General features: G+C 36.8%; 1 protein-coding gene across 1 annotated transcript in view; it reads left to right on the forward strand.

Annotated features, from left to right (window-relative positions):
* The first annotated feature begins 479 nt into the window (after positions 1-479).
* The window catches only part of AHR (aryl hydrocarbon receptor), a 60,882-nt gene continuing 36,426 nt past the window's right edge, over positions 480-24,935 (forward strand). The window contains exon 1 of the mRNA XM_026080183.1: positions 480-661. The gene's annotated coding sequence lies outside the window, so the exon portion shown is untranslated. The remainder of the gene's footprint in view (positions 662-24,935) is intronic.

The raw sequence follows: 24,935 nt of genomic DNA on the forward strand, positions 1-24,935 counted from the left end.
TATTAAACCAACAATAAAACATTCAAAACATTGATTAAGAATTAAGGACACCTGTGAGAAGTTGTAATTGAAGTAAAAAAAGTATAGATGTCAAGTAAATTTGTACAAATTTTCATAAACATGTTTGCATTATCTGTAATACGAACATTTGGAAGATTTCTTTAAGTGACATTTGAATTAAAGTGTAGAAAGCTTGTTATAAACACTAATCCTCTAAGGTTTCAAATGTCCATTAAGTGTTCAGATAGCCGGCATAGCTCTTATTGCTCCATTTAACGGTGAGTGCGTGTTGGAGTGGGGTTTTAAACTATCTTAGATTAACACCCCCACCCCCCCCGGAATATATAAGTCACTTGGGAAAAACATTTTGCATGTTAAATTTTAAAAGGCTGTTTGTGATGTTAGAGTTGGCAAATATTTACCTTCATTTTTTGGAGGGAATGTACATTTATATTGTTTATTTTTTGCCACAGAGTAAAGCCATCCCCAGCTGAAGGAGTCAAGTCCAACCCATCCAAGAGACACAGGGATCGTTTGAATGCGGAGTTGGATCGCTTGGCTAGCCTTCTGCCTTTCCCTCAAGATGTTATCGCCAAACTGGATAAGCTGTCTGTGCTTAGGCTTAGCGTCAGTTACCTGAGAGCCAAAAGTTTCTTTGATGGTAAGAGTTGGGGATTTATTTGTGTTTGGACTGCTTGTAAAATTCTGTTCATAATGTATGTTTGTTTCAGCTTTTTAAGTACTTAAAATCATTAAATTTATCTATATTTTAATGGAACATCCAGTTGCATGGTTATATACAATGTAACTATATAAAGTAACCTTTCCAGTTTCTTGAAAACCAAATATATCTGCTTTCAGATTTCACTTAAATCACCAGTCTTTCAAAGCTTTACATTTGGTAGTAATATTGCCCTTAATGAGTCTTCCAGCCCTTTTCCTTAGCCTTTCAAAGATATTGAAGAAATGTGTGTTGTTTTCCCCCCCCCCTTCATAAAACTATTACTCTTCAATATGTTTCATGTGAGTTTTCCATCAGCTGGACGTTTTGCTTGATGATTCATCAAAAGTGAATTCATTTTAGTCTAAAGTAATTGCCAGTGCCCCCTCCTATAGTTTATTGCAAACATGACCTATAAAGAAATAAAGGCAAAGTCTGTCCTGTGCTCAGGCCCTGCTCAGTGCAGATCATGAGGGATCAGGAAGATAGCTATGGTTCTCTGATTGTGTGGCAGGTTTTCCTTGACCCCAGCCCTGGCACGAGTAATACGAGTAGCACTCTGAGTGCTGATGAGGGCAGAAAACGTGTTCTCTTATACCATCTCAAAGTTGGCAAAGGAGTTTTACCCATCTCCTTCATTATCTGAATTGTTCTCTAGGGTGAAATGGGGTGATTGGCTTCATGCCAGTTCCTTCAAAGGGGAAAACTGGTCCTTTTCATTACTCGAATAAACCAGAAACGTTGTTTTCAAATAAATGTCCTCACTTTTTTATCAATCAGTGAAGTTTTACAATATTATAATGAAGATGGAATTATACTGATCAGCTGCAGATATTAAAGAGTTAGAGTGGCCTTAATATTAAATTGTAAGATTTTTTTTTTCAGCAAAGCTGTTTGGACATTATAATAACCTGTGTCCACACCAGCTACCAGTTTAATGTTTCAGCCTCTTCACAGTGTCTCAGTAGCATGGGTAGTAGGACTAACTGCCTCAGATAGCTTCACTTTTTCCTGCGGGACTACAAAGCATTTCTCCTCACTTATGGTGACTAGTGGCTTCTTTTTGGTAATTCTCATAAATTTTTATCCCATGTTTTATAGCTTGAGTACAGGTACAATGCTGAAAATAGGAAGATCATCTTTTACACTATTTTAATGTACTTAATTAACACTGTGTGAAACCTGTTTCAGTGGAAACTGACCCACCAAAGGAGAAATAAGTGTTTTAACATACATAATAAAGAGCAAGAACTAGGTTAGTACAGCGAGTTTCACAATCTGTCTATACAATACCTCTTATAGATCTACCTTTTTGATGGAATGTTTTGTGTAGTTAAATAATATACCCTATATACATATAGAATAAATCTGATAAATGCAGGAATGAGCACTTTGATTGTCACCTTGAGTGCCTAGACTGAGCCAACAGGTCCACGTTATTAACACAGCATGCTGAAGTAAAGGGAAACGCTAAATGAATAACAGGATACAAATGGGGGGTGTGTAAATTCCTGCGGAAAGTAAAATATAAACGCGTAATCATATGATCTTGTTTGAAAGGAAACCCAAGTTTTTGCTGTAACAATAGATATTTTTTCAAAGAAAACACTTGCATTTTTCCAAGTTTAAATAATCCAGAGTAGATGTCCGTTTTCTGAAGGCGGAAGTCTGTGAAAGAAAGAACTTTTTTGTAAATGACATTGCAAATAAATGTTATCAGTTTGAATAGATGTACCTCACTTAGATGTCTAAAAAAAATTATAGTTTTTACTTTAAAAGCTAAGTATAAAAGTGTTTTTGCTTGTATGTCCCCCCCAGTCTTTAAGATGGTACAGAATTGTCTCCAGAGGTAGACCAGGATGAGTTATTTTGCAGTCTCAAGATTAAGATGCAATAGAAATCCGCACCCCTACCTTATTTCAGAGTTTAGGAAACAGGTGTACTCTTTTTCTTTTCTGTGACCTTTAAAAATCTTCTTTTCCTCTGTTGATGATTTTTATTCTGCTCAGCTGCTTTAGGTCATTATACTTTGTTGTTGTTAACTTTAAAGTTATTATATATATATTATATATTAAAGTGGCTGCTGTTGAATAATTCTTCTGGATCACTGCTCCTTTAGATACACTAGTTCAATGACGTAGCTGCCTGTGTGGTTAGGTTAGTCTCAAGTCAGTATTAGTATCAGAAGACTTTCTGTATCCACATGTCAAGCACTCTGGTATACTCTTGTGCATACCAGACTCTGAACTTAAAGATCTATAGTCAAGAAAAGAAAAATTCAGTGGTGACTTAAAATAATGTCTTTTAAGTCTATTTCTTCTTAAAGTCAAACTTTTTGCCAAGTGAATCACAGCTGAGAAGTTATTTAAAGGTGTTGCTGCATTTCAGCTATGATGTAATACCTGCCTATACTGAAATAGATTAGCAGTCCTCAAAGTCAAGCAGGTTAGCTTAAATCACTAGTGAAGGATTTACTTTGTGCCTGTAAGTTTGTAAGAGACTAGGATAAATCAGGCAGGTGTCTGCTGAAGGGCAGTAATGGCTTTGTAAGTTGTACTGGTATTATTTCATCTGGTTTTGATGATAAGTGCCAATGCACATGTGCATTCAATGGTGAAAAATATAGAGAAGTAGAATATGGGACATTTCCTTCTGTGTGTGTGCAGGTCAGTGTGAGTTGAGCATCTGGAGCACAACTGGATGATCGTTTAGGCATAGCCTAGGTTCACAGTGCATACAAAATGAAAAAGCCCCTTTGCTTTTAGCTTTTGTCCTTACAAGATCAATTGATAACCATTTAAATACCTTACTGCAGTAAGAAGCAACATTTACAATGAGTCTTCCTAAGCTTTTGGATAAGTTACAAGGATGAACAGGGATAAAAGTAGAGTTAATATGACCGATCACTATTTTTTTACATGTTAGGGCACTGTTAATATACTTTCTTAAGGTGTATTAAAGATTAAGGACAGAAACTGAAGTACTATGTATGTGTATCAATTCATTAGAAACAAAATTTAACATGTTACTTATTAATTATTCTTTCATCCATTTTGCTAAGAATTCCTGTGGTTTCTAGTGTGTGTGTGTGTGTGTGTGTGTGTCTCCCCACTTGCTGGACAGTATTCTGCAATTACAGAAGAAAGTTTCTGTTCAAAATTAGTTCAGAATTGATTTCTTATGTTTTATGCAAGTGATTCTGGCAAGCACAGCAATAACAAAATAATTAAGGCTTTTTTTCCAGTAAGTTTGCATTGCCTAATTTTATTTTGTGATATAACTAACACACGTTCTTTGGCATAACATGGCTTAAATTTGCAATGCTCCCATTGTCATCACATAAAAGATGTTTTATATAATGTATTTTTCCTGTGATGCCTGCTGTTCTATCATGCTGCATATTTTGGAGAACATACTGCATGTGGTTTCTGCTCTGAAGAGTATATCCTAAGATAAAACACACAGATGGAAAGATGTGCAAAGTGGGAGACAAAGGATCTATTCTGTCGCAGTGAGAACGGCTGTCTAGTTGATGCAGTCTAGCTGACATAGACAACCCTTTTGCCAAGTGTTCAGTCTGTTTTTGAAACAGAAACCCGCAAGTACAAAATAATTGGTTAGAACAAGAATAAATGCAACAGATTTATTTACTTGTATTTCAGGCAATTATATTTASCTGACTTGTTTGTCTAACGCAGCTTTCCTCATGTATTTTTTTGAAAGTGCAACTTTCCTTTCATGTTTACCCTCTTTCCCTGTTTTTCGTACTGTGTACATAGACACTTCTGACTCCCAAGTTAGGRAAAACTAACCCTCTCCAGAATAGATCAGTGACATCTGGCTGCAGTTACTACTTGCAGGTGTTTATGTTGATGCCATATAGGAATTCACTGTTGCCAGCAGTTTCTTATGGCTCTGAGTGTTATTTGATACATGGCTCCCTTTTGAGCCACTTTTTACTCCCAAAGGGGAAAACACCCCATAGTTTGTGAGACACTGAGTGCCACCTGATTTCTATGCCACCTGATTTTATGTGAGAATCCATCACATCTCTTGGTGGTTCTTCTAGCAATTATATGCTTCTGAAAAACAGTTATGCAGACTTCTGTTTTGTTTGGTTTCCCACCTTGGTCGTTATGCCTTTCTGTGCCCAATCAGAGAGCATTTCAATATTCAATATTTCTACCATGTGAATTCATTTTCACTTTTTGAATGAGCTGTTTTGAATCTTATTAGTGTGTTGGAGGGGAGGAAAAAAAGAAAAAAAAATCAAATTCCCTTTTGTATTGTCTCTCTCTCACCTTCCCCCTCCCTCCAAAATCATTCCAAAGTGTGGGTCTTGGAATTGTATGGTTATTTCAGTATCACACTATGCAGTCTCATACAATCAATGTTATTTCCTAATCCCTGCTTGTTCTTCCACGCTGCTATTCTTGAGTCTTTCCCCCCCCCCCCTTCCTCTCTGAGATTCATACTGAGCCTTTGTGGTTGGTCTGCTACAGGCTAAAACACATAACAGAACATAAGTAGCCTTTCAAGTTCTATATTTTGATCCTCAAAAATGATGTCAGAGCTACATGGCTCTAATCACCACCTTAAATCTCAAAATGTGTATGTTTGTGTTGTATTGTTCTGATTCTTGGCTTGATCAGAAGCACTTTGTGCTGTGTCACGAGGCACGTAACTTCCTTCTCGCCCACAAAACTGGGTAGTGCTATACCTGTATAGATTGATATGACTTTCATTTAATAAACCCCATACATGCATCTAAAATTTAATCTCTTTGCCTATCAGAAAGTCAGAGCTTAATATGTCAATGTATTTGTAGGATGAAGAGGAGAAGTTAGGTGCAAATACTGACAGTTAATGTATTCTTCAGGATTTCTTTTCCTGGATTGTTACACTGTATTTTCTCAGTAGTTCTGTTGTTAATCGTTGTTAGAACTCCCTTTGCAAGGAAGAGAAATAAAAGGTTATCTCTTCTTCTGTGTGTATTGCTTAATCAAAAGCATATGGAAAGTCAATGTAGGAACCTCTTACATGCCACAAAGCTGTTGTAATCTTTCTTAGAACGACAGCCCCACTCTGAATAGTATTTTTTTTCCTGTAGCACTTTTTCGTACAGATATATATATATATATATATATATATACACACAATTTTAAGTGTAGTGATCTAGGCTTTGCTCTGGATACCTATTGCCATGAATAGTCTCATTTGCAAGATCAAAGCCTAAAATATAAGTTACCCAAAGTTAACTGTGTAAGTGCTCCTGGAATTGACATTGTTATGGTTAGTATGATACTTAAAACCAGAATGGGTAGGAATATAAAAAGGCTGACCGCAGGAAATACTGCTTTTCTGACACTACGTATATTCCAAATCTTGTGATCTTTGACATTTCTATTGCTGTACTGTAGCACCTGAAAATCAGAGGTTGGGCTCTTGTTTTTGTTGTACAAACTGCAGTACCTGGTGATCCCTCCTCCAAAGAGAGTTTGAGTTGAAAACTGTAGTCAGAGGTAGTATCAGGCTTTCAATGTCTCTTTTGTGGACTTCATAATTCACCCACTTGAATTTGTACAATGTAGTTTGCTTGACTACAATCTTAAAAATACATTCTGGCAATTTAAAACTTGAGTGTGAATGTTCTTTAGAAACATGTACAAATACTGTGTAACTGCTGAAACGGCTTTTTTAATGCTCTTTAATGCGCCTTTATGACTCAGCGGTTTTCCTCCTGTGTGTGCTTGTGGAGAGCGGAAACGCTCTAGCTTTTCCTGTTTGACTTTATCTGTGTGCTGATAAGGAATTAAGACTTGCTGCTATGATTGAGCTCTGTAGAAGTTTACAGTTCTAGCCAGTTATAACATAGTTTATTTTTCCTATGTAAACAAAAACTTTAGCTCTGTTAAAACAGTTTCTGCTCTGTAAATGCCGTGATAGAGCAGTACTGGTTAAAGAATGCTTGCTTTGTGAATCATTTGGGAAATCTAACCAGGTAACTCGAAGTTAATTCTAGTTACCAGAGCTGGCTTATGGTGTAATGGGCTAATTTATAACTTGTTTTTAAGAGAATCCAAAAAAAGTACAGTGCTCTTTAGAGTTTCAGATGATGYATTGACAACTGTTTCCTGGGGCAAAACTTGTGAGAGTCCTGCATTTCAGTGCAGTGATGGACTGTCAAAGTTGTATGCTTTAAAAAGGCATTAAGTTAATGAGGAAACTTGGAGTAGTTATTCCAGAAACTTAAATGAAGTAAACTGTAAGACCCAGAACAGAGTTATCTGAAACTGCTTTAAGAAAATGTAATTTTGCTGTTTGCTGTTTGTAAACATTAAAATGGACGCACAAATACAAATTAATTGCAGTCAATGATGCATGCTAAACTCTGTTTTTATTTGAACAAAGAGAGATACTTGTTYTTGTTTTTTTTTCCACTGAATAATTGGCTCTTGAAACTCAACCCATGTGTCTTTTGAATTGTTTGGGATTACACACTTTATGGGTGGCATCAAAATGTACTTCTGATAAACTAAAAGACATACATACTTGGCCTCTCAAAACAAACTTTAAATGATTGCATAAAGCAGGAATTTACTGAAGCAAGTCTATGCTTTTTCTGGTCAAATAAGCCGACTACCCCATCAGACTCCATCATCCCCTCTTCAGTGCCACAATGCCAGTTTCTGTGGGCCAGCACAAGATATTCTGAAGGTGTAAACTGTTTTGCTTTTCTTCATGCTGAAGTATTCAAGCTTAGTGAATTCATTTTTGCCTTTTGGTGTCTACATTTGAGTTACAAACTGAAGGATGATTTCTTTTCTTTAATGATTTTGAATATGCCATGCATCTTGATTTTAAATATTTTCTGTGTTTGGAGGAAAAGTTAATGGCAACTCCCAGTCTACTTCTTGCTATATCATTTGTTGTTCTGTGTACTTCTGTCAGACAATGATAAGAAGAAACATATCTAAGGCAAACAATTCCAGTCTTTTTTCCTTGCTCTTCTCACAGCTGCTCTTAATTTTATTTTGACACTGTCATCCTCTGTATGCTGCTGTAAGCAGTATCTTACCTGAGGCCAAGGATTTGATTGCATTAAGATGTTGAAATACATCTGGTATCATGCTGGTACACACTGACAATTAAAGCTTCTGTTATTATTGTATCTTGACCTATTTAATGGGAAACTTTGCGGACAGGTGAAGCATAATATATATAATTTTGTGTTTTGTAGCTGATCCTTAAAAAGGATAAAAGTGCAAATGTGATTTCCTGGTCAGTATGCTACTCAGTTTAAATGCCGATCAGTTATAACCACTAAGGGGGAAGAAAAAGAATTGCTCCTATTTGTGCAACCCATCAGAATTTGAAGGCAGAATGCAACGATTATGGCCTTCTGTAGGATGTTCAGCATCAGTGGAGTTTAGGGTTTGAGCCCTGTGAGAACTTTCAGGAATGCATCAGACTATATATTTCTGAAGTATCCACCTTTACTCTGTTAGCCCCATGCAGTTTCAAGCTGCATTAGCTGACTGTGGGCCCTCTGCTGGAACACTTGCAATTACCTTCTGCATTTAGGAGGGTCAGCTACCCTGAATCCTCCAGTGTTTTTTATAACATGGCTATACCCTTCTCAATTGACTAATGACTAAGTCAAGTGAAGATGTTTTTCCTCGGCTTCTATCCTATGAAAATGCTATTCTCATCAATCTGCGAACTAAGGGCAAATCATGTCTGACCAACCTGATTGCCTTCTGTGATGGATGCCTGGTTCTGTGGGCAAGGGGAGAGCAGTGGGTGTGGTTTCCCTTGACTTCAGCAAGGCCTTCAGCATAGCATCTCGTTGTTTTCTTATAGCCAAACTGGTGAGTTATGGTTTGGATAGGTGGACTCTGGGCAAGGGAGTGCGGGTAGAAACTCATGGACCACTGGGCTCAAAGGGTCATGATCAGCAGTCCAGCTGGTGGCCTGTTATTTGTGGTATCCCTCAGGGTTTAATACTGGGGCCAATACTGCAGCCTGGACTATTGGACAAAGTGTTCCCTCAGCAAGTTCATGGATGATACTAAATGCGGGGGAGTGGCTGATATGCTGGAGAGTAGGGTTGCTCTTCAGAGACACCTTAGCAGGCTGGAGAAACGAGATGAATTTCAGCAAAAGCAAATGCAGAGCCCTGCATTATGAGAATTGCCCCATGCAACAGTATGCATTTAGGACTGATTAGCTAGAAAGCAGCTTTGCTGTCCTGGTGGACAGCAATTTGAGCATATGTGAGCAATGTTCCCTTGCAGTGAAGACCAGTTGTATCCTGGGCTGTATTAGCAAGAGTGTAGCCAGCAGGTCCAGGGAAGTGATTTTTTCCCTTGGTATTTGAGACTGCATCAGAACACTGTGTCCAGTTTTGGACTTCCAAGTATAAGAAAAAATTAAGTGAAGCAAGTCCAGTGAAGGGCCATCAGTTTGCTTAAGAAGGTGAAGTGAAATATGAGAAGATACTGAGATCTGGGTTTGTTCAGCCTTTAGAAGAGAGGCCAAGTGGCAATCTTGTTGCTGTCTTTAACTACTTAACAGGAGCATACAGAGAAGACAGATTCTTCTCAGAAGTGCGCAGCCATAGAACAAGAGGTAGTGGACACAGGTTACAACATGGGAAGTTCCAATTGGATATTAGGAAACAGATAATCTAGTTTGGTCCTGCCTTGAACAGGGGTTATACCGGATGACCTCCAAAGGTCCCTTTCTAACCTAAACCATTACATTCCTGAGATAACTGGCTCAATCCAGTGCAAGCACATTTTGATTGTAGGAGCTGAGAATTAGCTGTTCTTGCTGCATCAGCCCATTCCTATTTGCTATTTAATCCTCTGCTTCTCTGGTAGCAGATGAAGAAATGGTATGCTGGTTAGTGGCTATTGCTGTAACACCTTCCAGCAAGAGCTGTGGGTGTTTTTGCTGCCTCTGGCAGTACTGGGAACAGGCAGTCTGCTCTGCAGAGCATTCCTCTAGGTCTGTCCTGAGCAGTCCTTTCCACTTCTCCCTCCATGTAATAGAACTGAGGCCTAACTTAAACAGTAACCTATGAAGTGCAGAGAGTTACTAGAGATTTCTGCAAAGAACAAGAGAGGACACGTCTTACAGACAGAGGCTACGTACATAGCTTTACCAGGATAGGTCAGTGGGTCTTAACACAAGACGGAAATGAGTCCCCTGTCCCAAGTGGAGAGAAGATGATCTCTGGCGGAAAGGGAAGCAGATCTCCAAAAGTCCACTTGAATCCCATGTAATACTTTATCAAACATTCAGAAAACTCTTCTGTTAAATTGTTCAGCCTGGCTTTTACTGCTGAAAAGTTCTGAGTTTGCGTAGAAAAGCAACATCATCTTTTTTGCTGGAATATATGTTAGTTTTCCCTCAATTTAAGTAAGAGATGTCTCTATTAGGAATTGCTTAATCATTAATATCCTTATAAAACAAGGGTTGGACTGGAATGGTCTTGTAAAGAAACCTTCCAAACCCACTCCCATATCATTTTTTAATGCTATTGTGGCCAAACACATCGCACATTGCTGGTAGAATAATTGAACTGTCCTGTTTCATTCTATGACATAAAATGCAATTGACGCTTTCCTTTTTTTAGTTGAAAGCATACAGAAATTCACCAGCCAAAAGACCTATCATGTTTCCATTGAGCCATCAATTGAGTGAAGCCAAAGTTAAGGCATTGCTTCCATATTCRACAGAGGGGGAAAATAAAGGATGGATTTCAGTTAAAACCTTAAGCACCAGGTCCAAGTTTGAGAGAGAAGAATTCCTTACTGAAACCATTTGAAGCTTTTTAAAAAGGTAATAAAATAACTGTGAACTGTAAGGGGAATTTGAAAATCACTTTACGCTCCTAGACCTTGTAATAAAAGTGACTGATATACAAAACTGAGAACAGTTATTTCTGGAAGACTTTTCGGGAGGTTTTGATTTTTTGGGTGATGGTGTATCTATAAATTTCCAAGAGTTTAACAGTTTGTTTCAGAACTAGCAATTTAATTTAAAAATGTCTGTGGTATTAATTGCCATTTTCTACTTGAAGGTGCCAAATAAAAAGCATAACAAGTGGATGATAACTTTTAAACAAAATAGAAAGTCTGAATAGCTTTATGAATATAAACTCTTTTCATTGTTCTAAAGTATGAAAAAATAAGTGATAGAAAAAAACCTTCTGTTTTTAAAGCTGGAGATGCAATACAAAAAACATGGTAGGCAGGTGACTCCGTGAATCTMTGCTCAACTTACCATCAATTTCACTCCATAAGGAAGTAAATCATCTCCTTTAACTCTTTCCTCACCCCAAATAAGTTAACAAATCTCTTCCCCTCTCCTTACTTACCTCCTTCCCTCCCTTCCTCTCTTTCTCTCTCTCTCTCTCTCTCTCTCTCTCTCTCGTGTGTGTGTGTGTGTGTGTGGCTGAGGCAGTACCATGTTAATAGGTCTGATGGTAAGTTAAAACTTGCAGGCATGCACCTCATCTACAAATTGAGGAAGATGTACCCAGACAATTAATTGAATGGCAAATACCTCAGAAGAAATGTGGGTGTACCAGGAAATGGTTTGGGTGATTCAGCAGGTGACTCTGTGACGGTTATGGAACAAGACTTCATTGCCTTTAAATCTTGAAAACCACAAGCAGTGTACAGTTTGGTATGTGGTTGTTAAGCTTCAAAGCTCAAGTGAGAGTTGATGAATTTGAGCAACTGCATGTTTTCTGAGATTTATGTTTTAAATTAAATGCAAAAAGGTAAAGTAAAAAGTTAACTTCACTGTGTGTGTGTGTGTGTGTGTTTACAAAAAAAAAACAAAAAAAAAAACCAAAACAAAACAAAAAAAACCCCACTCTATAATTCTGACATCAGCTCAGTGCAATTGGATAGCCATAAAAGCACTGTACACTAATTGCTGTTCTGCTACTTAGTAGAAATTTCGTGTATAGTCATCCTTCAGGGTTGTTTCCAAACACACAACACCGCCCCCAGCTCTCGTTTGCTCTACTTTTAGTTAAAAAGATTTACTACTGTTATATTAGAAGTTCAGAAATTCCCAGACAGCAAATAGGTACCAATGCCCTTCTTGGACAACGACCCTAATAATTTACTTCTGCTCCTACATTTTGCAGTATACTAACCTATTTACCTTCTTACTGCTGCTCGAAAATGGGACTGTTTCTTGCCTTTCAACTCCCATATAAATCTTGTTTGGTCTCATGTTCCTGTGCCCCTTTGTTCCCCAAACTGGAACCCTAGGTATGTGCTCCGGATGGAAGTACTCYGAGCCAGAAGCACACATGCTTGTCGGCTTTAACGGGATGTGCTTTTCCTGGGTAGTGGTTGCAGCAGCTTCTGATTTTTTTGCCTGGCTCAGGAGCTGTGGCTACTGATTGCCTACCACACACACGAGATAACTTTGAAGTGGCTTGCATACCACAGTCTGGAAACGTCTGCTGTAGGTAGTGCAAGCATTTGCATGAGCTAAGACTAAGTCTTCCAAATGCAATTTTTGAACTCTCGTTTTTGGAGGTAGGCATGTGTTGACTTAGTGTGGTGTTTCTGGAGTGATTAATTAGTACATTGTGAACTAAACTTAGCATCACTCACTCAGAATCACTTAAGGAGAAAAAACACACAACTCAACTGTTGGTTTTTCCATCTGCTTAAGAAAACATAGCAGTGTGTTAAGTACCACTTTGTGGCAACTGAAGATATGTCCCCCTTTTACAGGAGACAACTGCATAAACATTTAACATTCCACGCTGTTACTCTTTCTTAAAAAAAAAAAAAGGGGGGGGGCGGTGGCATAAGAGTGTGCAAAAACCCTTTAGCCTTCAGCTGTCCTGTATAGCAGGGCCAGAGTACCGTTAGAGTTGCTACATTGTTTTAAAACCAGGAAGAGTGTTTCTTCTATGTCATAACTTCAACCATGTTTATGAATGTCGCAGATACTGTTAGTGCTTTTAAAGGGAACATTGACTCTTATATAGTGTGATTTTTCTATGGAAAATAATTCAATTACTCTGCAACTTATGTTTTGTAAAGCATTTTGCTTTAAAGGCACAGCGGGCATTTCTGTATAAACCAGCAGGGTTGATTAACATCATCTGCCATGTAAAATAAGGAAGACTGACTTGATAAACTGTCTCTCAATTTATGTCTCATTTCTGTAATTTTTGTTTTTAAGTGGAGGAGTAGAATATTATGCAAGGTATTGAAAATGCAATTAGTTCTAAAAATGTGGCGGGGGGAACAATTCATTACTTTTGGTCGTAATTTTTCTTTAGCTGCCAATACAACTTTACTATTTGGTAGTAGTAAATTTTATACAGACTAACAGCTGTGATTTCAGGAGTGGGATTTAGCTAACAGTTTGTATATTTGTGGGAGCAGAGAGTGAAAGCAGGTGAGAGGAGCTCAGGCATTAAACTGTTGATGTTCATGCTAGTGTTAATTTTTAGTGGCTTTATCACTATAATGCTTTTTCAAGCTTGCGGCAAGTCTGGTATGTGGTATCTCTTGATTTTTGAGGATAAACCTCTAATCTTATGAGAATTGTATACTTGAGCACAATTATGAAGGGCTTAACAGAACTCATTCATATATTTTCCAATTTCACTTAGTGAAAATGTTTTAAAAGTAGCACTTCAATATTTAACTGACTTCAGAACTCAAGAAAAAAATTAGACRTTTGCTTTTCTTAAGCCATGTCAGAAGACAAGGTTGTTAGGCAGTTTCAGTTTATGTTAAATTATGGCTTTTCTATTGCTGTTTTAATGTTTTGTATTGGTGATATAGAAAGAAACACTAATCTAGAAATTGTTAAAAGATTGTGGCTAATTGTCTGGACTTTTGAGTACTGTGTTAAGCAAGGTGGTTTCCTTCTCAGACACTCAACTTCTGCTTGCTTAATTGAAAGTACTCACAGTAGTGGAAGTACTCAGGCTTTAAAAAAAAAAAAAAAGAAGAAGAAACAGCCCACACTTGTTTCTCTGCACAGGCCAAGTAAAGGATATATTCTGTAAACAAGAAAAAGCCTTGATCGTAAAGAAAAAAGAAAAACTTTTTGGAGAGGGAGCCTGTGTGTGCAACTAGATCACCCTTCATCAAATGGACCTGAGCTGCCCGCTCATAAAACGTGATTTAGGGCATGTTCAGAATTAAAAGTTGGGGCAAAGTTTCAAGAAGTGATGAACACAGGAAGAGGATCGATTGTTTTATTATTGACCTCTTTAGCGATGTTTGTCCAGTAAAATACAATCCGTGAACAACTGAACTAGAGCCAAGACGGGATGAAAACAGGACATTTCTACAAAATCATTAGGATGCTTGGTTAGAGAATGAAATAAGACAAATACCTGCTAAAAGAGAGAAAGTTATGAAATCTGTGTATACAAATGAGAAGTTTAAAAACATAGTTAGACTAATTAATAGAGAAGAATATATTACATTAAGCAGTAAGGAAGCCTGCAAAAAGATGGAATGGTAGAATACTGTAATAACTGTTACAAGCTATATAGGAAAACCAAATTAAAGCAAAGATTTGCATTACTAAYACTGTGACAAAAGTGTAGTGAGCCTTACACCTGCCTTTTCTAGTTTAAAGAGAAGAAAGTATTAGCAGGTACTAATGACAGAAGAGGAAGTGCTTGAGCAGGCAAACTTCTTTTAAAAGAAGTGTGACATGAGGCTCTGCCTGGTATATATGCAAGAATACCGAAGGAATCCTGTAGTTTTTCTAACAGGACTGGAATTCCTCTGAATTCTTCAAAACAGAAGAGTCCAACAAAGAACTTGCGTAAAATGAGGTAACATAGCTGTGTTTGAGAGGAAGATTAACACGTTTCTATTCCATACCATTTACTTCTATTACCATTCACCAGTTCAAGTTGCAGTGCTGAGGAGTGGCTCACGTTGTGAAATACAACTGTCTCTCTGGAACAGCGTGGCTCAAGTGAGTCTCGGTTACATCTACATACATAGACAGGTTTTGGGGAGGGCTGTTACATTTTATAGATAGATTTCATTCTGCCTTTTAGTTGAGAGAGATCTCTCTGAGGTGCAAGAGTGGGGACAGGTTATCTGATGTCTGCAGGTTTTGTGCCTTCTCTGAAAGATCTGATACTGCTGACTGTTGGCAACTGTATGGCTAGACACTGGGACTAACTGGGTGATACACAGCTAAGACCTTCCCTCATTTTTAGCCTTTTACCTTAGTTTCCCTGTTTAAGCTCATAAGTGTCCTAGGAAGGAAAATAGCCATGCTGATTTTTGCCTCTTACCTCCCAATGAGCACATATGCAAAAGGGGATTTGTTACTTTATAATTTCTCAAAAAGCACTCATCTAATTGAGAGTCGTAAATGAAAATGAGGAGGGAGGGAAATCCATACTGAGTGGAAGGGGGCAGATTCAAAGCATACATTGTTAGATCTTCTAATTGTTCAGAAAACATTTTACTTTAAACCTGTCTCAGTGCAAATGGCCTTTGCAGAATCTTCCAGTGCTGTTCAAAATCCTGTGCTACTTGAAACTTTATGGGATCTTATCTGTGTGAAGTCATTTGGGAAAATAGATTTGTGTCTCCCTTCTAATTTAGCAAAGGCCCCCAAGCCTACAGTTGCTATCTTTCCTAAAGTGGGTCACATTCCTTTCAGGATGAAAATAAAACATGGGAATTTACATTGTATATAAATATTTTCATACTTGAGGTATCTTTCAAGTATTCTGAAGAATCTTTGCCTGCATTAGCCAACTTCATACCCACAGTCATATTAAAATAAACTTTAATTAGAACCATATTAAACTAAATGGAAGGTTCAGGAGAATTTTGGAGGAATTGTCTCAAGCTCTGTATTTTTGCACAGCTATGCATGTTGCTACTGTACTTCATGACCTGCTTGGGATTGCAGGCTATGGCAGGGAGAATACTTAGCCATATTTCAGAGAGCTTTCTAACTCAATTTATTTTTGGAAATTAGCCACAGTTGTGTTTTGTCCTTAATACTGTAATCAAAGACCTATTTGGTAGAATTCCTTTCTTATAGTTTGGTCTTATTTTAGCTGCAAGTCAGTGGTACCTATACAACCATATAAAACTTTCTTAAACAAAACCTGGGAGGAAAATTGATGGTCTAAGCAGTTGCATAGAGCCAGGTCGCTGCTTAGGGGTTTTCTTGGTGTAAGAAATATTAAAAAAGGAGAGAGAGAACAATCTGATTAGTCTCCTTGCCTTGCCTCATGAGGTCTTTGTAACTCTTGTAGGCATTCTTCTAGGGGCTTCCTGATCTTCTTGTGGCACGAATTCCTTCTGTTTTGTGTAGAGGTGTCTACTGGCTTTATATGTCATGACCAGGTTCTCTCGTTTCTGTTCTTCTTCTTTTCTAATGGAAGAAACTAGTAGGGCGTATTATTGTGAACTCTCAAGAATTAGAACTCCAAATTTGAGAGACTTTTAAAATGCAAGTTATACCAATAAATGTTTGAAGGTATACTTTAAAGCTATAGATATGTGGATGTTTCTCTGAGAAGACAAGCAATCAAAATTATTGCTTTCAGTGCTACTATCATCTTTCAGCGTTACCTTGATACAGGAGGATTACATCTCCATTAATTAGAAGCTTAATGCTTAACCAAGGGTGTAGACCATTTGGCATCTGTAATATATCTAGGGAACCTGTTGTTCTATGTTTTAATGGCTTTTTATTTTTATTTGTTATTTCATCATTGTAATTAATAGTAACCAAAGCACTAAAAACTGTAATGACATTTCATTAAGTGGTGCTTTCTATCAGAAATCAACCCAGCAATTTAAATTCCTTATTATGGAATATTTCCTATATTTAAGTGTGTATTAAGGCCACAAACTGACCTCTTTCCTCTCAAGATATGGATAATAGTCATAATAGATTTACACTTAAACTATACTTTCTTAATTTCCAGTAATTCAAAAATGAATCTCGAATCCTGCAAGATCAACAGGTACAAAAATTTTCAATATAACATTGCTACAGCATCACACTTTTTCCATATACTTCTCTGACAGTAAATTGCTATCTTTTCTCAAAAATGTGATAATGGATTGAATTTTTTTTTAAATAAATTGAATTTAAAGATGAAGTGTCACACCACTCAAAGGTTCTATGGAATGAAATTACATGCAAAAGATAAATGGAACTGACATACAAATAATTTTTAAAAGCTGATTATTTTTGTAGTTTTTGCCTTGTAACAATAATAATTGTAATTGGATGCGGTCCCCATATTTGGATTTTTGTTTTATAAGCAGAATGAATTGGTTGTAGGAGAAGCTTTTGCTGCATTGCTTGCAGGGTGAAATTGATTGCAGGGAACAGGTTGGACATCAAGAACTTTGTCACCTGAATTTGTTCTACAAATCTGGCAGCTATATATTTATATATACATACTTTGCCTACTAGTCCTAAATGTTTGGAATGAAATAGTAGACTTTCTGGCACTAGGATCTAAGGATGGAAATGCCATTTCGTACATAAAAGCATAAAGTTGTAGATTACTATGGTACTTACTAGACTAAACACCCATAGTTCCTTTTTGACTTTTAAGAAGTACATTATTGAACTCTCTAGTTTATTTGTAATTCACCCTTAAATTATGCCAGTTAAATAGTGTTATGTTTTTGGAGAGAGGCAGATATCGGCAGTTTTTGCAACCTTCCATGTGCAAATAGCAGAAAAACATATCTGATGCTATATATACTGCTTTTAAATAACCTTTTTTGTTGCTAAAGGTAGAAGTAGGCTAGGAGAGTTCATAATAATATAATATATTTTTTTATCTGTACTAGAAACCCAAGCTTTCCTGAAGAAGGAATGTCTGACAATTTAGTGTCTGTCTTTTATGGGAATAAACAAGATCAGTTCTGTCTCAGAGGTTCTGGATATGCTTTGTGTCTATCTCACCTGTTTTGATTGTTTTAGCTCTGTACGGATCAACACCTTCCTCTATGCACACATTAGTTAAGCCATCATCAGAAATATGCTTTTTAATTCCCTTTTGCACATGCCCTTGAACAACATACCTGAGGGAGCAGTCAGAAGTCATGCTTTTCAGCAGGGTGAAATAAATTCTTTTCAGCTGAGTGCGTAGTTTATACACACATATACCGCAAAACTAAGGCCAATACAGATTTGTTTTCGTTTGTCTGGAACTGGTAAAGTAACATACTTTACTGGCAGATGGCTTGCGTAGCCTTTTTTTTTTTTTTTTTTTTTATTGAAAAATGTGTGCATCCCAGAAGGCTAAAAACTGAGTTGTTCATGGAATGTTAACATTTATAGGGAAAAGATAACAGTAGTGATCATTTTCCACTCTTTGATAAATTTAATGTTGAATTCAGGGATATTTAGTATTTGACTATGGCATTTGCAAATGTCATTCAACGTACACAGAGGGGGCTTGCAAAATTGGGAGGTTACAGTTGACATTGCTAAATATGTTCTACGCAACTTTATTCAGTGTTCTGGCTTGCTTTAGCAGTCGGACTTTGCAGAAATGGCTGAACCTGGGTGGCTGTAGATGTCTGATGAGTTGCAGCATTTTACTGCTCAGAATATTCAGTAAGTGCTACTGTTTTCATTCGACATGAGCACCTTGTGCTATAAACTATTGCAGCTTAAAGGCAAATATGTACCTGGCTAAAGCTACCCTGGCTATAGAGCTAGTAACTTCCAGGAGCAAGGTGGGAAAGGCAGCTGGGGGGGTGTTCAAGAGCTGTCTAGCCACATAAGTCAAACCCTTCAGTTCTTTGAGCCACTGCATTTGTTTTCTTCTTAGTGATTGTGTTTGGTCTAAGAGTGAGGATAATTTGACCTTTTATACTGATTTCCAACGCAGGTAGACAAGAATTAACTGTCATCACTTTAAGAATTTAATTAGGCTGTAATTATAAGTGTATTTCTGAGACTTATTCTTGCCTTGTAATATTGTATTCTACGGTAGCAGTGGAAATTGAAATTATAAAATAATCCATTCCTTTGAGATACGAATTTTTCCTATTTTAAGAAAGTTAATGTCGTATGAACAGAATAAATTAATTGAAACATGTGAAAAGAATGTATGTCAAAAAAAAAAAAAAGCAAGCCAAAAAAACCTTAGAGTTGGATGTAAACATAGCATGTCTGAATAAATTTTGGATAAAATTTAATTGATTTGCTGCAATAAGTGTTACCAAACTCTTAAAATTGTCATTGTTACTGGAAAAATGGAGATTTTCTACTATTTCCTTTTATAAACTTACTTTATGTATTAACTGCAAGGATAAAACTTATTCTTTAATTTTTGTTTGGAAGTTTTGTTACAGAAATAGTGATATGAGAGTCACTGGTGGAAGTACATACAACTTTTCCAGAAAATTCTCATGTTGCTGTTGTTTCTTTTAATAGTACCGTAATGTCAAGGTGATAATGTGGAGCTTCAGTATTTGCTGAGCTCAGAATCAGCAGGCACTAATTTCTACAAAATATTTCATAATAGCAGTATGTTTGGGAAAAAATTATTGTCACAATATGATGTAATTTACAAACACTAATTAAAACAGTCTTGATGAGTTTAAAATTTTACGGAACAAAGGCCTGGAGTGCAGGAAGTAGCGTTTCTGGTATTAACATTCACTGTCCAAATTCCTGATCCTTACTCAGTGTCTTGTATTCTGTCGTCTATGTATTTCCCTTATTAACATATTAAAACTAATCCTAGTTAGTTATTGTGTTTTATCAAAACAAGTCTTTAATTTGATGAATTACTTTTTAGAACACAAGGGAATGTCTCAAATTATAAATATGAGACTAAAACTTAATTCCTATTAGCTGATTAAACAGAGACTATCAATAACTGTAACTTATACTGGATTATTTTATATGAAAATGTTTTTTCATTAATCACATTTGTCAAAGGAATATATGCATAAGTCTGATAATAGTCTAAAGGTCTAATAAAGCAGATGGAAGCAATGAAGTGAAATTGTCAATGGACTATTTCAAAGTATTTTTGCAAAATTTTCTCTTACTGTATTTTAAATCATTAAAGCTAAATGCATACGTTTCTGGAATTAACACCCCCCCCCCCACACACACACACACGGTTAAAATAATGAACAGAAGTGGCTAATATAAATCTTTTTTACCTAAGGAGCCATTGTGCAAAGGTAACTTGATACACATTTGGGGGGGGAACTGCTCAACTACCAGAAGTGCTTTTGCTTTTCTTCCTGGCTAAAACCCAAATATTCTAAGCATATGGAACAATTTAGCAGAAAATACATAATTATCAAACAGATCTGTCTTTGCCACCTTGAACATTATTTCTTGTGGCAGGGTAAGTAAAACCTCATGTTTAGATTTATTTCATTTGATCTTCTGCTGTATTGGCAGAAGATTACAAAAAATATGACAAATGGCACCATTAGAATATGAGTTGATTTGTGCTTACTCTAATAAGAATCTGGATATACTTGATACAGGCATGGGACAAATTTTTAACTGAAATTTTAAACCAAAGCAACCAAAAAAAACTTTTCTTGGTAAAATCCTGAACAGTCTATTGAATGTAACTGTTAAAATAAATATAATACCATGCAGGTGTTCACAAATGTATGTGCATTACTACATTTGTTATAAATAAAGCTGCCATGAAACTTTGGCTCTACAGTTGTTTCATTTTTCTTCTCTGCATTGAGGCCAAAATCAGTGAATGCTAATTCTTCATTATGGTGTCCACTGTATAGATGTTATATCCTTATCTGTAAAGAACACCTCCTACAGTGTAAGAAATGGATTCCCAAGATGAATTCAATGTTCTCCCATTTTAAATGACTTCTGTTTTCTCTTAATTAGCTTGCTTAATCTAAAGTCCTTTCAAAACTGAGTTTTCTAGATTAGTTTATGAATTTCACATAAAGCAGGCTTTCTATAAAATAGCTGAATGGCTCTTTCAGCAGGGTCCGGAGCTGGGATTGGTCTTGTCACTCTGCAGTCAGTGTCCCAGCTGGGAATTTACTTTATTTTCCTTTTAAGTTTAGAAATTTTTTTATTCTCTTCTGTGTAATAGAAAACTCTCAACAGAAAGAATAGGTATTACCTGTACCCCTAGATTTATGATTCACTTCCAGTGCTGTGAAGGAAAGGGGTTGTAATCACCTGTAGCAGAGGGGAGAGTGGAACCTGGTRTTGGCATATCCTGATACTGTTAAAAATGGGCTATGCCATATTCCCTGGACATGTATAACAATCAGTGACTACCAGCTGTCAGAAAAACTTGGATTTATGCCATACAGGGGAGAGTCAGGAGAATACCTAATTTCTGGATCCTGCTTAGGGTCCGGGATGAAGTAAAGTACCAAGCCATTCTTTCCCTTCTGGAGGGAGCCCTGGCTACACATGGTGGGGCTTTAGGAAATTTAGGAAACTGAAGTACATATGTTGTTTAGATTATGAGGTTTCAGAATAGTATTTTGGATGTAGGAATCCAAATGTCATGTGTTCCTTTATATGGATCTGGCCCTCTGGAGTTAAGTTGCATAGTGCTCTGGCCTATAGCCATATCAATCTCTATTACAATTGCCCATGTTAAAACACTATTTCCTATTATGTAATTGCTTTCTGAAATCTGAGAGCCAGACAATGACAGTGTTCAAACTGCCTGCTAAAATGTTAAGAATGTTTTCCATTTCAGTAGTTAGTTAGTTAATAAATATTGATGAAAAGCATTTTTATAGCTTGTTTTGTTTCAGCTTTTTTCATGGGATTAAGTATGCTGAAGGCGTTGGGTGCTCATGAAGTTGGACTAGGTTTTTTTTTGTTTCTTCCTTCTGATGTTTTTTGGTGGAGTCTCCTCAAGTGCTGTTGGAGACAGTGTTGGATGGTCCATTTTCACGCTGCATGGTGGGAGTGTTTGGAATGTTCCATAAGTTTATCAAGGTCTATTTAAAAGCACATAGATTTAAAAGATCATCTTTAGAAGATGTAAGACAGAGATAGCATTCAGTTTGTAAAATCAAGTTGGGGCTTACAAATATAATTGGAACAAGTGCAGAGAAGGCCAAGAGAGCATGTATTACAGGAGATGACTCTGAGTTCCTTGTGTTTAGCTTGGCAAAGTGAAGGCTAGGGGATATGATTGCTGWCTATGAACATATCAGGTAGGATAGCATTGAGAAGGGAAAAGAGCCATTTAAGTTAACGGGCAGTGTTGTCACAGGAAGACATGAGAATAAGCTGGATGTGATAAAATTTGGGCTGGTGATTAGGAGATTCTTAGTTACAAGAGAAGCCTTAACAGAATCTCAAGAAATGAGGAGGGGAAAAAACCTAATTGTTCTAAAGATTCAGCTTGATATATGTTATAGTGATATGGTTACCAGGAGGTTCCTCTTGGTCTTAAATTCTTACTGTGGTTACTGACTGAAAATGTTGCTTTGTCTCCACTAAGATATTGAGCTTAGCTTTCTGACGGTCCTTCAGCTGCAGTGAAGGTTGAGTATGCTTCCATAGCTGTTGTCTGTCAAGAGGAAATTTTAGTTAGTTATGTACAGCCCTTCAAATGTCTAACAGTTTCCTTAGAAAAAAGAATATATGGAATTTCCAAACAAGAATGGAGTATGTGTGAAAGGAATAGTCTTTCTGTCCATCTAGCAAATTCTCATATTTTCTGTAAAATTGTGAAACAAAGTTATGTGGAAACAGATGGAAATCCTTCCAGATTGTGGCATAGAGTTATCAGCTCCATATTTATAATATACTGCGATAATACATCATGGGTACCTTATCAGCTCCACGGCTAGGTAGCATCAGAACTCTCGAAAGGTCCATTGTGCTATCAGATTTTCACAATAAGTTGCACTTCTAAATCATTTTTCAAAGAAATCTGCAAGTCCACACAAGTCAAATTCTTCTTATCAGGAAGAGTAAAACTAAAACCAGAAACTGAAAAATTGTTTAAGAAGTCTCAGATACTATCTCTCATCTTTTGTTTTTGTGTGGTTGCCCTTCAAGGCAATCAACGCAAGGCAGTGGCTTGCTTTGTTTATGTGTAGCAGTGGGTCAATTAAGTGGTGATGCTTAATGAATACTATTTAAGTGAGTGTTTATCTTGATTCCTGAGGCAGTTTATTAACAATAATTTGATGTCGTAGCATAGAAGAGTATTGCTTAAATTTGGCATGAAAGTAAGGAAAATACTGAYGCTGCAATTCTGTGTAGTCTTTGGTATTTTGAAAAGGTTATGGTTCAGAAGGGTTGTTTCATTTCTTTGTTTAGAATTATTGGGGACAGAGCCTTAACTGGACAGATTATTTAAATAATAAGTAAAACTCCTGATTGACTTTTGAGTCTTAAACATAAAATGTTTTAAAGTACATTTATGGCCAAAAAACCATTCTGCCTATCAGAACTGGTAGATGTGTCTGATAATGCAGTAATCAAACTATCAGTTTGCTTTATTTTACTGTGGCTGTCTTCATACACTTCACACTCAATAGACAGTTAAGTTTCTGAAAGACTAGTAAGTGACTTATTCAGTAACAAATGTGTGTTAATGCTCAGAGTATGAGTTATTAAGGTATATTTTAATCCTTGATATACAAACCTCTATAATGTTAGAATTTATGGAATAAGCTTTGCAAAGTTTCTACGTGTGGTTTGTCTGTCGTTCTTCTTTCATCAGCACATTTCTCTGAAAATGGAGGTGTTTAAAGATTTGCTCTTTGGCAAATTAGAACAGGCCTTCTGTGAAATGCAGGAAGATGCATGGAATGGGGAAGAGCAGATGAAACAAAGCAGCGGTTCCTCCTGCTGCTTTCATCTGCTCTCCTATAGTTGAGCCTGTTTGCTCCAGTTCTTTCTTCGGAGGGTCCCTCGCCTCTTTCTCCTCCCCTCCCTCTTAGGATTGTAATGARTGGAATATTATTTCTTTTGAATGGTTAGTCTGTGGCACAACACATAGTTTATAAAATTTCTGCTATAGCTAATTCTGCTTTCCGGTGCTTGATCAAAAAATACAGACTTTGGTCCCATGAGACCTCCTAAGCACAGTCTTCATTTAAATTGCCTGGGTGGTGATTCAGTCTAACATCATCTTTTTTCTCCTTTTTCTGCTCTGAATATAGAAAGCCATTGAAGTTCTTATTGGTTTGTTGTATGTAGATTATATGTATTCTTAGATCTTCAGTTCATAAACTTTACTATTCACTGTAACCAATCAAACTTATCAGGAAAGATGATATTTAAATACCATGCAACCATAAGCTTTATTCTATCTATTATCTAATATAATTTTCATATAAGACATTAAAATCTCTCTCCAAGGTCCTCAATTATAGAATCTGACATTTTGAATCATGATTATACTTATTCTTGCAGTACTGCTGAAGTAGTTATTCCTGTTTCATAGATAAGGAAACAAAGTATACAGGGTCTGTGTGATTTCCACCACATCACACAGGAAAGCTGTGTCAGAACCACACAACCATCCATCCTTTCAATTTTTATGCATATTTCCAATAACTTCCTTGTTGTATTGACATTCATTCTCCCCCTCACTCTGTCCCCCCTCCACACACCTGCCCCATGAATACACTGCAGTTTRTTTCATAATCCTGTATTTACTTTAAAAATACAATCGTCTGCTGTCATGTGAAGATATACCTTAGACAACAGATTCTGTTCTACTTGGTTCCTTCCTTCACTTTTGGGGTATGAAATTATGCTGTCTTAAAGCACTGTCAGATGTTGAAGTAGTTGGAAAAAGCAGCTGTCGGTTTTGGAGATGGTACGCTTCTGTTGCGTAAGTAAGAACATCATCCTGGAAGGATACATAGCTATAAAGTTGGTGATACTTCTCCAACCTAATGGTGGAAATCCAGTGTCTTGTCAAAAGTCCAGTTTAGGAAGTTGCTGTACATGTAGCCCATCTCAAATAAACTTATTGGATAAGATATACTGCCTGTCCGGGTTATCTGCTGTTACATATTCAGCCTTCCATTGAAGAGAGATGTTAAGGTTCATTTCTTCTAATAGGCTTTCTGCTGGTTAAAAAAAGAATGCCAGAAGAGCAGAGGATTTTAGTAGAGGCTCTCAGGTACTTCAGGTGTTAGAAAGAAGGGGCTTATGTGCGTGGGTGTTTTTTTTTTTTTTTTTTTTT

The sequence above is a fragment of the Apteryx rowi genome, unplaced genomic scaffold (genome assembly GCF_003343035.1).
Source record: "Apteryx rowi isolate R43461 unplaced genomic scaffold, aptRow1 scaffold_510, whole genome shotgun sequence".
NCBI lineage: Eukaryota > Metazoa > Chordata > Aves > Apterygiformes > Apterygidae > Apteryx > Apteryx rowi.